This window comes from Anthonomus grandis, chromosome 16, assembly GCF_022605725.1.
Source record: "Anthonomus grandis grandis chromosome 16, icAntGran1.3, whole genome shotgun sequence".
NCBI classification, from domain to species: Eukaryota; Metazoa; Arthropoda; class Insecta; order Coleoptera; family Curculionidae; genus Anthonomus; species Anthonomus grandis.
In genome coordinates this window covers 13,973,734-13,989,519 of record NC_065561.1, presented here as the reverse complement: position 1 = coordinate 13,989,519, position 15,786 = coordinate 13,973,734, and the positions used below count along the sequence as shown (strand labels likewise).

The 15,786-nt window shown below is 32.9% G+C and overlaps 1 protein-coding gene across 4 annotated transcripts in view; it reads left to right on the top strand.

Annotated features, from left to right (window-relative positions):
- Window positions 1–15,786, top strand: part of LOC126745779 (uncharacterized) — a 230,574-nt gene that overhangs the window by 96,750 nt on the left and 118,038 nt on the right. The window contains exon 1 of one of the 4 annotated variants that reach the window (XM_050453770.1): window positions 5,786–5,983. The exons of the other annotated variants lie outside the window; for them this stretch is intronic. The gene's annotated coding sequence lies outside the window, so the exon portion shown is untranslated. Of the gene's footprint in view, window positions 1–5,785; window positions 5,984–15,786 lie in introns of those variants that run through there. 4 annotated transcript variants of the gene reach the window in all.

Genomic DNA, 15,786 nt, shown 5'->3' with positions numbered 1-15,786 from the left:
TCGCTGTCACTTCCAGATGGCGGCTTTACTACCGATGAGCGGGAGTCACTGGAGGTCATGCTGCGCACTCACTTTCCAGACTCCAACTCATCTCTCGATCCTCCTAGCTGTTCTCGAGCTCCGATTCGCTTAAAGTTCGAGACTGCTAGAAGAATAATTGCCTACGAGAGGGTGAAATGGGCAATCAAGACATTCCCCCCCCCCCCTTCAAATCTCCGGGCATGGATGGATTATATCCATGCCTTTTGCAAAACGGGTTTGAAGTACTAACCCCACACATAGTCAGACTATTCGGGTCGTCCCTTGCTCAGGGCTACGTCCCAAAGTTATGGCGTCAAGTGAAAATCGTCTTCATTCCGAAACCTGGAAAGCGATTTTATAGATCCCAAATCGTACCGATCTATCAGCCTTACCAGCTTTATGCTGAAGGCAATGGAGAGGCTGATTGATCGGTACCTTAAGGAAAGCATCCTGGTGAACAAACCACTGCATGTGCACCAATACGCCTATCAGGCGGGCAAATCCACGGACCTGGCCCTACACCACCTTGTTAGGAAGGTGGAGGGTGCTCTGGGTAGTGGCAAGGCCTGTCTGGGTGCGTTTCTAGACATTGAAGAGGCGTGCGACAACACCCCTTTCGCATTAATCTGCCAAGCACTCGAGAGCCGCGGCTCAGAACCCTGTTTGCTAGATAGAGGCCATGCTCTCAAAACCTCATGTATCTGCCCAGCTCAACAACGAGATTGTCGAAACGTTGGCGGCTAGGGGCTGCCCGCAGGAAGGAGTATGGTCCCCTATGTGGTGCCTTGTGGTCGACAGCCTGATAAATCTTTTAAACAATGCTGGTCTATACACACAGGCCTACGCTGATGATCTGGTAATCCTTTGCCCAGGGAAAGACGCCGTCTCAATGCGGGGCCGTATGATGAGAGCCCTGCGTATGGTGGACATATGGTGCCTCTCGGGGGGTCTCAGGATTAACCCCAAAAAAGCAGAGCCCCTACTATTCACGAGGAGACGTAACTTTGGCACGCCCCCTGTTAAATCTCTAGGTGGCGTGCAGCTGCATTACTCCAGGACAGTTCGATTTCTGGGAATCAAGTTAGATTCCAAACTCTCCTGGCACGATCATGCAGACACCAGAATGAAAAAGGCCACCTGCGCGCTATGGGCCTGCAGGCGGGCTTTCGGCAATACCGGGGGTCTGTCTCCTAAGATCCTACACTGGATCTACTCGCATTGTGAGACCTCTTCTCACATACGGGGCTATCATTTGGTGGCCATGTACGGAGAAAGCGAAAATTCGTGCTCCACTGGACAGAGTCCAACGTTAACTGCTGCTCGTTTGAATTGGATGTTTAAAAATTGTGAATTAAAAAAAAAGCATTTAAGCAAAAAGTGCTAGCAAAAAAAAATCTAAAAGGTTTTCTAAAAAACTAAATCTAAAAAACTTCAAGAAACTGTTATTCAGATTTCTAATTGTTGAGTCAAATATTTTTATAGATTGAGAACTACACGTATTCTCAATACTTGTAAGATTTACGAACATGTTGGGCGCCAAGAATGTGTTGAGATAAATCTAAATAACTAAATAAGTCTTACTTGTCATATAGACATAGACTGAGATATTTCTATCATGAACTGTCATACTTTCAATGACTATATTAACGTATATTTGAGATTTAAAGTTAAGGATTTCTTTATAAAAGGTAAATCGTTGAAAGTCGATAATATTACAAACATTTAGAGCAACTCAACATTTACACAATATCACAACTCTGAATGTAAACGAGGTACATAATGTTTGAGACCAAAGTTGTTCAGGACAGAGCGAGATATCTATCCGTAGGTATTATTTTGACCTTGAGGGCGTTTTTTAAGATCAGAATAATTTTTTTAAAAGGAAACCCCTATTTTTTCTAGCGGAAAAAGCAAGACATTTCACGTTTAAAATGATATTTCAAACTTTGTTATCGTAACCTTAAAAAAAGTCAAATTACAAAAAAAAACTGCTTTCTAGACAATCTTTGTACTAAAATTTCCCCGAGAGAATTGGACGAGGAGGTCCGGTTAACCGGCCCGCAAACCCACCCGATATGACTTTACCACTTACTACCACTTTAAATCGAGTTAGTTAGATCAAGTACTTGAGAGTAGTGTATCAGAGTGGTATGAGGTTTAATTGGCACTATATTTCTAGAGCCAGTAAAGCATAAAAATCTTTGTGGTTCCTTATTAATAATAGTAAAATCCTTAAAATTGACACAGTTATTAGACTTTATAATACTATATTGAGAGCACATTTGGAATATGTTTCCCAAATCTGGACGCCTTCAGTCCAAATCCACATAGATCACATTGAAAAAGTTCGAAAGCGGTTTCTGAGAGAGATTCCATTACTTTAAACAAAATAATACTTACATAGTTATGGTCTCATATAGAAGCATGTTGCATAATTTTAATATTAAAAGTTTGTGAAATCAAAGAAATCAACAAGCGGTGTTGTTTATTTACCAAATCCTTAATAATATAAAACACAAAGACTGCGATTTAATTTTGGAAACTTAAATTTTGATTTATTTAGTATAGATCCAGGTTGCATATCTCCAATAAACAGAGTGATATTGATTTGCAATCAGATACTCAGGCAAATCAACATTGGTATTTTTAACACAACCAGAAGTGACTTGATTAAGAATTTGAAGCAATTTATATATCACCTTAGATTAGGTTTAGTATTTTTTTATCTTCCTTTAACTGTTTTTATTAGGTGACTTGTTCAATTTTAATACATTCGTTTTCTATTCCATTACTTGTAATTGCTCTAATTGGTGTTTGTAATAAGTACAATAAATAAAATAATATCTGAATAATTGATCATCCCATTAACGGGTAATTAATCAGAAACTTTAGAGTTGTGCTTCTGTAACGTTTATTTTTAGAACAATGTAGAAAATAACTCCGTCCTTCCAGCTATATATTTAAACTTGTGAAACTAAAATATCGCATTTTATAAAAAAATTAAAAGAAACAAATTTCTTATTAAAAAAAAACAATTAAATAAAATGGCACTCAGAAATACACACAAAGTGTAACTACCAAATTCTTATTATTAATACTTGTATTATTTACACATGTTGGGCGCCAAAAGATAATTTTAAATAATTTTAATTTTATTTTATTGAACGTCTAGCCGCAAGTACTAAATAAGTTTTAGTGGCAATGCAAGTACAGTCTCATGTTTCAAAAGAATGTATTAAGGCACTTATGAAATTCTTATTAAACACGAAACCTTCCAAGAAAAATTATATTAACTTATTTAAGCTTATAACAAATCTTAGCATAAGATTCTGGTATAGACCCCGTAGTTGATTAATGGAAAATCATCTCGCTGGCAGTACTGATATCCAGCCAAAGAGACATCAAAGGAAAAATTTGATACGATAAAACGGGCACTCAATTCATTCCAGAAGAAGATAGGGTTTATCCTCGTTCAGACAAGACTTTATCAACTACTGCCCTATCCCATAACCCCACTTCAGACATTCATTAACTTTTTTACTCGTCTCCTTAGGATCTTGGTGCATGCTAACAAATTGAACAAAAACTTTTCTAAGCTTTTTGACTCGTGCATTTTTCATCAAATCTACTCAAATATTAAAAGCTTCATATCATCAAATCAGCATGGATTTATGCAGAGAAAGTCTTGTGATACAAACTTGACTTGTTTTCCTTAGAGTATGTGTACTACACTGCATCAGTTTGGCCAGGTTGATGTAGCCTATATGGACTTTCAGAAGGCATTTGATTACTTAGACCATAAAACTTTTCTTTTTAAAATTAATGCCTTGGGATTTTCGGATAAGTTGCTTGCTCTTGTACAATCTTATATAACTAGCCGCCATCAATTCGTCGAAATTGAGGCTTTTCGTTCTCATAGCTACGAGGTTTCCTCAGGTGTCCCACAGGGATCTAGTTTAGATCCCCTTTTTTTTCTGAAGTTTTTTGATGATCTTACTAAACTTATTAAATGCCCGAGACTCAAGTTTGCGGACGACCTTAAACTTTCTTAATATTATCACTATCCGCGATTGCATTGATTTGCAAGATCAAATAAATTAAATTAAAATATGGTGTAAAACAAACAAGTTGTACTGAAATAAGTCTAAATGCTGCATTTTATCATATCCTCGAAAACAGAATCCAATATAATTTGATTACGCAATTGATAATAATATTTTATCAAGATGTACTCAGACTAGGGACTTAGGGATTACTTTTGAGCTTTGACTTCAAAACTCATTTAAATAATGTCGTTTCAGCTGCCTCTAAATCTTTGGTATTTATTATTCGCAATAGCAAGAGTTTTCAAAACCCTAAGACACGTAAAAATTCTGTACGTTAGTTTTATTAGATCCAAATTGGAGTATGGTCGTCTCATTTGGCATCCAATTTACCGGGTTGATATTATGAAGCTTGAGTCTGTGCAACGCAAATTTTTGAAATATTTAGCTTTCAAAGAGGATGGTGTTTATCCTGATGATAATGATTTTTTGTTAGATAGGTTTGTAATGGTATCCTTGCAAACCAAAGGGCATAGATTAGGAACTTTTTTATACAAACTTTTAAATAATAAAATTGATTGTACCGAGTTACTTAATCAAATTAGATACATAATTCCCAGGTTAAACGCAAGATGTTCCTTAACTTTTTATTGTCAACGTCCTAGAAGTTTTTGAAGGTGGTAGACAATGGTACAGTGAAAACATCTTGTCGGACTTGCATTGTCTTATTTATTTAATGTAACACGACGTTTCGGTTGGTAAGTATCTCCAACCGTTATCAAGTGTAAACTGACAGCAAACTACTATTCTATAGTTTCAAACTACTACTCTATCAAAACCAAAAGATCTGTTTTGTGATAAGAGAGTTTATTATCCTGATATCTCCTCGACGGATTCATTGGCCTTGTGATTAGGAATAACCATATGAGTCTTCCAATTATAAGGTACGACCACGTTACCTTGAAGATATTAAATGAAGCTTTTAAATGTTTAGGATCTTATTGAGGTATATTCTTATATCTTTATAGTGAGGAACATAGTCCCAGAGTGAACTGGATTATTTGTTATTTCTCTTGATTTCAGAATGGGAGAAAGGTCGAGCACTCTTCGGGAAACTTAGGTAAGTTCCAGGTGTCTGGATTCTTGCGTTTCATGGTTTTGCAACAGATTTGAAGCTATTCCCTTGTTAAAGTTATTCCCTGCTCCATACTTCCTCTGGATCTGTGGCTGGGCTCGAGTGTGAACAGAAATTATGAAACCCACTCTGGATTTGATAAAATAAATGAGTCCACTGTTACTCGACTTGTCAAACAAGGTGTATTACGAATACTGCAACCTATAAAAAAATATAATCAGCAAAATAGAACACAACTCTTGAAACAATTTAAAATTCTAGATCTCAAAACTGGTTCGATCGTTTAAATAGTCTTATTGAATATAGACTAGCAGTAATTGTTGAAATTCTTCTAAAATCTACTGCGAAGTTGAGTTTACCTCACCGAAAACCAGCTAAAATTATCTCCTTAATATATTCAATGGATATTATAAAAATGCGCGTCAAATCAATCAGGATGATCAAAACAACCAAAAAAAAACCATTAAAAAGTCTTATTTGCTTTATTTTGAAATTTCGAATGGCTTCCTTGTCGCATTGGTTGGAGCGAGCGCAAGCGTTCGCCGCGACATCGCGTATCTTTATTTTAATACGAACAGAAATTTCAGTCTCATTTATAACAACTGTTGGGTGTGATGTCCGCGTGAAACGCGCTTTAACCGCAACTCAGTTTAGAAAACTAAATTATTTATTTTTGTTTTGTTAACCCGACGTCGCGAAACAATTCAATCCTCCTGTGATATTTTATTGGACTTTTTTTTCCTTTTGAACTTTGTGATATGTTTGGTATATTGTGATAAGTACGGTAAGGTCTAATAATTTTATTGCTTTGGACTTTGAACTGCTAATATTTGAGACGCTTTTAGATTTTAACTAAAGTGTGCAGACGCACTTTTAAGAAATGTATTATTTTAACTTGATATCCGGTTCGAAGGACCAGTTTCAATTTTGGTATGAGCTTAAATAATAAATATTTTCATATAATTTTTGTTATTAGGTTTCGTGTTTGATAAGAATTTCATATATGCAATAAAACATTTTGGCGCCCAACATGTGTAATAAGTATTGATACGAATTTGAACACTTTCTTTGGATGTTGATTTTTTACGTGTCATTTTATTTAAATGCTTCTCTTTTAAATAAAAAATTGTTTCTTTTGATTTTTTTAAATAAAATACGATATTTCAGACCAGATATGTTTAAACTATATCTGGCTTGAAGAACCATTTCTTGAAAGATAAGTTTAAAGTCATAGGATTGTTGATTAGGAACAACGCAACCCAAACTTGTTAATGCGATTCGAGCTATATAATATATTTCTTTATGCAATTTAAATCGTATACATTAAACTTGTTTGTAATATTAATATTGTATAAATTTTATATATGCGTTAATACATTCTTTTAAAATATGACAGCTGAGACTGTATTTGCAATTAAAACTTCATCTAAAAGTTTCCATGAATTCGACAAAATATATTTAAATTTATCTTTTGGCGCCCAACATGTGTTATAAGTATTGATACGAATTTGAACACTTTCTTTGGTTGTTAATTTTTTACGTGTCATTTTGCTTAAATGCTTGTCATTTAAAAAAAAAAAATTGTTTCTTTTGATTTTTTTTTAATAAAATACGATACTTTAGACCAGATATATTTAAACTGTATTTGGCTTGAAGAACCATTTCTTGATTGTTCTTAAATTAAAGGTTACAGAAAGATAACTTTAAAGTCATGGAATTGTTGATTACTTACCAGTTAATGCGATGCGAGCTATATGTATAATATATTTTTTATGCACTTTAAATCGGATACATTAAACTTGTTTGTAATATTGTCGACTTTCAAAGTTCCATCTTATGTATAAAAATCGTTAGCTTATACGTTATGTAGTCCTTCAAAGTTATAAAAATAAGATAAAAGATAAAATAAATCAAGATAAAAATATCTCAGTCTGTGTTTCTGTGATAACTGAAACTTATTTAGTAGTTATCTGGATTTATATTAACATACTTTTGGCGCCCAACATGTTGGTAAATCTTACATGTTTTGAAAATACGTGTTATTGTGAATCTTTAGAAATATTTGACTTGACAACTGGAAATTTGAATAACTTAGATACTTTTTGCCAGCGCTTTTTGTTTAAATGCTTTTTTTTAATTAGAAATATTATTTTATTGATCGTTCCAAAATGAAACATTTCAGAAACATAACTTCAAAGGCATGCTATCTCTGATTAATTACCTTTTAATGGGATGACTAATGATTCAAATATTCTATATAATACGTATATTACTGTCTTTACTTTAAATCGTTTATAATAAACTTGTTTGTCAAATTGTCGCCTCTCGACGTTTCTACTTCGAGGGAAAAGCACTTTTATAAAATCTACTGTTTTACGTTGTCAATTTTTAATCATCCGGTTCGAAGGACCGGTTTGAGTTTAGTTATACCTACGTTCCTGGACTAAACAACTGATGACAAATTCATAAAATTTTCAGGCAGTAACCTTCAAACGATACGGTCATTGGCAATTTCATGACAGTTTGACCATTAGTTTTTGAGTTACTTTTGTGTTTAAAAAATATAGAAAAAATTAAGCTTCTTGTTTTGATAAAACTCTGCTTTGAGATTGCTGGGAAAAATACCTCAGAACTGTATAAAATAGATCATCTAGCTTAAACAAAAAAAGGCAGCCGGTGTACAAATACAAACCATTTGTATAATTAAGATTACACCCTTTTTAAAATGCAATCGATCTATTTTATATAGTCCTGAGGATGAACTCATAGAGATCGAAATTAATTTCAATATAAGTTTGACACCTTTGTTTCATCCTAAATACAAAAACAGAACAACTTAATACAAACTAATATCAGACTTACTTAAAATTAAAGTATTTTTGGGAAAATACCCACTGGAGAAAAGAAACCTCAGAAAAAAACAGGTGTACGGTTAGTTTTGGCAGCAATGGCCTAAAAAGTGTTATCCGGGCGTTGTTCTATCGAAAAGAACAATTTGTCTGTAGAATGCTGAAATCAAATGAGGTGATACAGACTTAAGTAGTGCTGTCATGGTGTAATGAGGTTGTTTCTCCTAAACACCTGAATAAACCCTTCACAATCGTAATGATGATAGTAGTGCTGAGACTATTTTACATAAAAACACTTGAATCAAAGAGATCATCAGCTGAGTGAAGAATAGGGAGTGAGAATCGTCCATAGGGACCAAAGATGTAAAAGTCGGTCAAATAAGCTAATAATTCTAGTTGAGCACCTAGTATTATTTCAAAAAAGGGAAAACATTTTAATAGCGATTATTATATGGCGTTATTGGATCGTTTAAAGGCAAAAATTGCTGCGAAAGAATCACACATCTAGGTGAATAATTTGAACTTTGAATTTCTTCCTCACGGAACGAACCTAGTGACTACTGTGTTTGTGTGGCAACTAAAACTTATTTAGTAGTTATCTGGATTTATCTTAACACACTTTTGGCGCCCAACATGTTTGTTAATCTTACAAGTTTTGATATTATGTGCTGTTGTGTATGTTTAGAAATATTCGACAACTGGAAATCTGAATAACAGTCACTTGGAAGTTACTTCTTAAATTTTTTTGCAATTTTTTTTTAGTTAGAAAGGTTTTTCTTTACAATTTTCAGACATGTAGTTGTGAACACCAGATAAATGCTTTAAGGCCAAAAATTTGGCTGCAATTAAGAAGTGATTGGTGAAACTGAATCTTATTTTAAAAGCAAAGACAAATATTTCTATAAAAATGACTTCGAAAACTATAGAGAATCATTGGAGCAAATGTATCATTCTTAAAAGGGATTATGTTAAAGAATAAAGAAGATTTTTTTCCGCCAAAATGTTACTTTAAGACATAATCCCGAGCCTTATTGACCCATGAGCTTAAACAAATTAGTATTGTCGTTATATTTTATATTTGATAGAAATCCCTCTCTCGTACATGTTAGCTTAAGATAAAAACATCTTACATAGACTTTGTATTGTTTATATTTCTCGGCTAAACTTTAAGTACAACTGAACTTATAAGAACTTACATATTTGAACAAACTTAAAATTATTTGGATTTGTCTTGAAACATTTTGGGCGCCCAACGTGTTTGTAAAAGTTACATTAGATGCACAAGTTAATACTTAAGATAAAATATAATTAAAAAGTACAGAAGTGTATTTAAAAAAATAAAGCCCCATTACATGTTCTGAGCTGGTGGAAGGAGAAAACAATTTCAAAAGTGTTTATCACATTTTTTTTGGCTCTCAGGTGTTAAAATCATTATACAAAATATCCCAAAAACGTGATGAAAAACTTTTTAAATGGAGTGGTGGAAGAGATTATTATTCTTCCTTGCTTTATTGAACAGACAATTCCCAACAATAAGAAATATATATATTTTTTTAATGTTAAAGAGGTATATATTAATAAATGACTTGTTGACCGTATTGGACTTTGCTTCATTGATTAATACGTACTAGTTTATTGTTCCACATATGTACTATTAGGATAAGCCACAAATGATGCTACAATCTTAAAATTAATTTTTATAGTGTCAGTTGCGTTTATTTTATCAACCAGAACGAGGAGAGGAACCAAATGAACTTCTAAAGCAACATTCAATATCATCAACATTCAGTGCTTGGAAACGGTGTGATAATTATGAACCCAAGAGTTCTTTTTCATTATACTTAATACTATAATATAGTAGGTTCTCTAGCAAAATATTTCCCACAGTAAAATGCTGAAATCAAATCTGTAAAAACCCTATAGGAATTGCTTTCTAATATATTCAATCAATTTTAAGATTGGGAACATATATGTATTTTAACAAAGCATATTGACCTAGAGTAATAATATTTTTTTTCGTAAGAATAATACTGAATTTACAATATCAACCAACGGCAGTTTTTTTTTTATATAGAAGCACTTACACCATGCTTTTGTGTAAAATAGCTCCCATTGGTGCCATGATTAACAAATTCAGATTTTTTAACCTAAAAGCTTTTTGAGTTTACAATATCCTATAGAGAAATATTACAGTAAGAACAAAAACGGTATAACTGGCTAAAAGCATTTTAGGATTGATCATATCAAACGCTTTACTGACATCCTTCACTAACTCTTCTAATTTCTATTTTGGGAGATGTGTGTTCAAATTCAGATTTTATGATTCTGAGAGCTGAATTTGAATTAGCAACCAAGAGATATTTCTTTTTTTATATAAATCTTAATTCATTTGTAGCCGATTGTTGCAACTTTTCCTCAAATTTTAGGAAGAATTGAAAAATATTAAGTTAAATTTAAAATATCTTGTTGTATTTTATCTGAAAGGCTACCAACGAAATTATTTTCTCAAACATAAATTTTCTGGGTGAACTAATTTTATTATTTTACCATACATTAAAATGTCATATAGTTTTAGTGAGATACTTCTAAAAACATATATATTATTTTTTAATAATTTTTGTTAAAATCCATTTTACGAAAATATATCATTCTTAAGCGTTGTGTCAGAGCAAAAAATACACAAAATGATTGCAAGCTTTAAAGCATCAAAAAATCTGAACCTATTATTTAGAAATATTTATTTTGCATTGCATTACATTGCATATCATAATATAAAGAAAAATAGAGAAATAAATTTTTAAAAAAAATTCTTTCTAAAAATCAATTTAACTTAAAAATATGAAAACATATCTCAAAAAGAATATCATATCTAATTTTGTAACTTAATAAAAGTTACAATTAGTCGCTGGATCGCAGGTGGTCACAGCTAAATTTGATTTGATTTAAAAATATGTAGTTGCAGTTTAAATTTAATCTAAAGTTTAAAGTACAAGGTGTTTTGCGAGCTATTTTTTAAACTGCTAATTAGAGTTAAAAATTAACAAAAAAACACTTCAAGTCGTAAGTTTTTAAATCGCATAATATCTACTCCTATTTACTACCTAAGTCGTTTGAGTAACTTGATGAATTTTTAGAAAGTAGGGCCCATTTTTTTTTATAAACAAAAAAATTAATTACGATACGTTTAACATTAAAAGGGTAAAAAACAACAAAACAATATCTACCCATACTCTATAAGCCGTTTGAGTCACCCGACATATAAAAAAAATAATACAGTGAAACCTCTCTTGAGTGGACACTCATGGGACCTTCGAAAAGTGTCCGCTCAACGGAGGTGTCCGTCCAAGGGAAAAAGGCGACACAGAAGCAAAATTAAACAGCATGTTATTTTTTTAAACAAGTTTAATATTAATTATTTAATGACAATAAGTATATAATTAGGGTTACAAAATAATTGTAATTATGCAAAAAAATAAACTTAAAAAACAAACCAAAACAAAAACTTATGAAATAATAAACCGAAAATAAACTAAACCAGTACATACATACATATAAAGATTTTTGTAAGAAATAATATGTAAATATTTTGGAACACATGTACAAATTAAGATCATTGTTTATGTTTAAAATATTCTAATAAAGACGCTTGTCGATTTTTTTTGTTGAGCAAAGTATCTTGGAAATGAAGATCAAGCTTAGATAGTAAATCTAGAGCAGATCGGTCACCCCTAGCCTGAGTGAAGCGTTTTAACTGTTGCGTCATATTAAAAGCCTGTTGATAGGTAGTCAATTCCTCTTCTTCCTCAACGTGTTCCTCTTCTGACTCATCGGATGATACCACTACTTCCTCTTGATTCGAAACCTCCAGAGGAAGGTTATCAATTTGCTCCAATATTAAATCATTGTCTACATTAAAAAATTCGTTGATATCATTATTGTTTATCATCCCAAAATTATCCTTATTCCTCAACATTTGAGCTAAAACTGACAATGGAATGTTGTCTTAATTTTCCCAGATTTCCAGGTTTTCTGCTCTATTTTCTGAACTATTAGAGTGTGTAATGCCAGACTTAATAAAGCAATTTTGAACCGTTTTCTTTGTCACTTGGTCCCATGCAATGTTTATAAAGTAAATTGCATCTAGGACGTGTATTTTTCTGGCTAATTCAGCAGTATTTATGGCTAATAAAAGTTTTTTAATAATGATTGTCCTATAAAATGTTTTAAAACTCTTAATAATGCCCTGATCTAAAGGCTGTACAATAGAAGTGCAGTTTGGAGGCAAAAAAATCAATTTAATATTTTTCAATCTTATATACAACATGCATTGTCGAGAAATAATAAAATTTCTCGTTTTTCACGCATCATTTTTTTATCAAATTGATTTAACCATTCGGCCATTAGTTCACAGGTCATCCGAGCTTTTTTATTCCACCTATAAGTAACTGGCAATTCTTTCACATTAGTTTGGCCGTTTTTCCGATTACTAGAGGTTTTTCTTTTTGTCCCTCCATATTTACACAAAAAAGTATAGTCAGTCTCTCTTTTGAAAATGTACATCCAATACATCTTTCTCGCTTCAAATGTAGAGTCCTGTTTGGCACTGCTCGGGAAAATAGCCCAGTCTCATCAGCATTATAGATATTTTTGGGAGCATAGTTCTTAATTATAGATGGTACTTTCTCCCAAAATGTCGTGACATCGGCAGAGTTCACTCTTGCGGCCTCCCCACTGATAGTTCTAAAAGCAATGTTGTGCCGGGTACGAAACTTTTGCAGCCAACCTTCTGATGCACTGAAAGTTCTATACCCCAAACCATCAGCATGTACCTAAAAAGATAATAGGCACATGTAAAATATACAGTAATATGTGTAATAATTGAAGTATATTACCTGATAATGGAATATTTTTGCTTCGAGCTCTAATGAACCACTCATAGCACTGTCTGTCAATATTTCTGCCCTCTTCTCTTAGGAAGCTTCATTTTTCATTCATATTTATATTTGAGTGGAACTTACTTAATAAAGCATCCTTATTTTTAATAATCTCAACTGCCTGTGTTTTTCCTATTCCAAACCGTTTTGCTAAGTCGCTTAGTTTGTCTTTATTAAAAATATCAATTACGTCAACTTTTTCTTTAAGAGTTAGCATTTTACGTTTCGACGACATATCGGTTGTTACGCTTATAACGCTAGAAGATACGACAATAAATTAAAGCCAAATGCATTAACAAAACAGTCAAAACACAAAATCATCCCGACAAACCGGCGCCATGCGAGGAGTACCGTCGTATCGGGGAAAACCCAGGCTCTGGCGCCAATGCAACCCCCGATTGCGTGTTTAAATTTTTTCTGTGTCCGCTCAAGAGAAGGTTTAGCGGTTCTTCGGACCACTTTTAGGTGTTCGCGTCCGCCCGAGAGAGTGTCCGTTAAAGCATATCGGAATTTAGTGTATTTTCAATGGGACCAAAAAAAATGTCCGCTCAAGGGAGTTGTCCGTCTATTGGAGGTGTCCGTATCGGGAGGTTTCACTTTTAATATTAATAATAATAATATCGTTTATTTAGTATAATAGCTACATACAAAAAACTGGTATCAAAAAAGGATATAAAATATAGAAACTACAAAATACATAAGACTGCAAGAAGAAAAAATACAAACTCCTGAGAAGCACGAAAAACTAAACATTAAAAAGTGATGAAAACTAAATAAGAATGATTAAAAATGGTACATATACAATGACAATTACAAAATATTACAACAACACTGACGAAGACAAGAATAAAATGAATATCACAATATTTTAGCTGGTTCAAATTATCACAACTTTTGACGTCATTAGGTAGCTTATTAAACTAAATTAAGCCCTTGTATAAAACAGTGTTGAGCATTTGACTGGTTCGACATCTATCCACCGGAATAAAATCTGTACGATTTCTTGTATTGTATTCATGTACATTTGCGAATAATCTTAATTTTTGCCAAATAAAACATTAAACATAATTCTTTATTTTACAGATAACATATTTGGGACATTTAACATAGACGCAACAGGAGTATAACGATCACATTTCAATACTAATCTCATGGCTCTGTTTTGTATTATTTCTAGTTTGTCCACCTGATACTGAGGCAAACCAAACAGCAGAGTAGAACAGAATTGTAAGTGGGGAAGTGCAAGTGCGCTGTAAAGCTGTAGTTTTGTTTGTGTAGCCAAATTTTTATAGATTCGTATCAGAAATCCTACTTTTTTCGAAAATTTCATCTATTCATGTCAGCTTCAAGTTTTTAATTTCTTTGCAAAGTCGCAAAATTTAGACTTGTTTGTATTTAAGCTTAATTTATCTATACAGAACCATTCGAATAAATTACAAAGGTCACCGTTCATGTCTGCCTGCATCTCATGTAGGTTCCTTCCTGCTACATACAACATAGTGTGATCTGCAAATAAACTTATTTTACCCTTTTTTATTGCATGTACCATATCGTTGATATAAAGGATGAACAATAGTGGACCTAAGACCGTTCCCTGGGGAACACCATATGCAACATTATGAATTTGTGACATAACATTTTTATACTTTACTCGTTGGACCCTATTAGACAAATAGGATTTTAACCAGTCTAAAACACTCCCCCTAATTCCTAACTGTTTCAATCGAATACAGTGCAAACTGGCCGTGATTCGTGACTGCTAACTAGTAAACAACATCAAGAAAAAAAACAAGATGGCAACTGACAGACTTACCGACTAAAGCAGCTCACCCGCAATATTACCACATTGGGTGGAAGAACGATATAAAAGCTGGTGTTATACTGTTGTTCCACTCAACGCGAAATTACCCCCTTGTCATAAAGCATATATGTTTCAAAAGTTATATCGTTTTTCGGTCCATCAGATAGATTTAGTGTTAAAGATCTTTTTTGCTATCTTGGTTTAAAATAACTTTTTTTTGGAGTTATATCGTTCTTCCACTCACCGATTCAATTATCGGATATATTAATCATAGTTATCGGAGTACGTACCGGTGTTCTCTAGTATATACGGCATTTAAAGCGATTTTTTCATTTTTATGTAAGAACTTGTTTTAAACCATTAGTTCTAGAAAGTTTACCATTATCAAATATAGTGTTGTTTGTTTATATTGTTACACAAGTTCAATATATGTCACCCATGAACTTAATAAATATCTGGACTCCCAGTTCAATGAAAAGTAAATGACCACTACTAGGGGGCCGCCATTTTGCGCGATTGTGTCCTTTCGATGTTGGTCACTCTAACAAATTTTAGTTGTGCCAATGGTAGGGAAACAAAACAATTAAAGTTTTTAAGAGGTTATGTTTACAAAAATAAAAATTAATATTAATTTTTAATAATAATAATATTAATTTTTGTTGTTGGCAACACTGAAAATGTTCAGAGTGACCAACATTATAACACTATAAAAATGGCGGCCACCAGGCTGTGGTCATTTTTGGGTATCGTGGCCATATGCATAAGCAGTCCAGGTATATTTATAAGTTCGTAAAGTCACCACAGTGGTAATTTCTTACTAATTTTTTCTTATAAAAAAAAACTAATGTCATTATATGCTTTGTATTCAGCGTATAATCAAAAGCAACAAGGCAGCATTTTTTTATTATACCCTTAATACAAGAAGTGGTGTGCTTTATCTATAATAAGTCGATAAGTTCAACATTTAGAGGGGCAAAAATCGCCGTTACTGTGGGCCAATTTT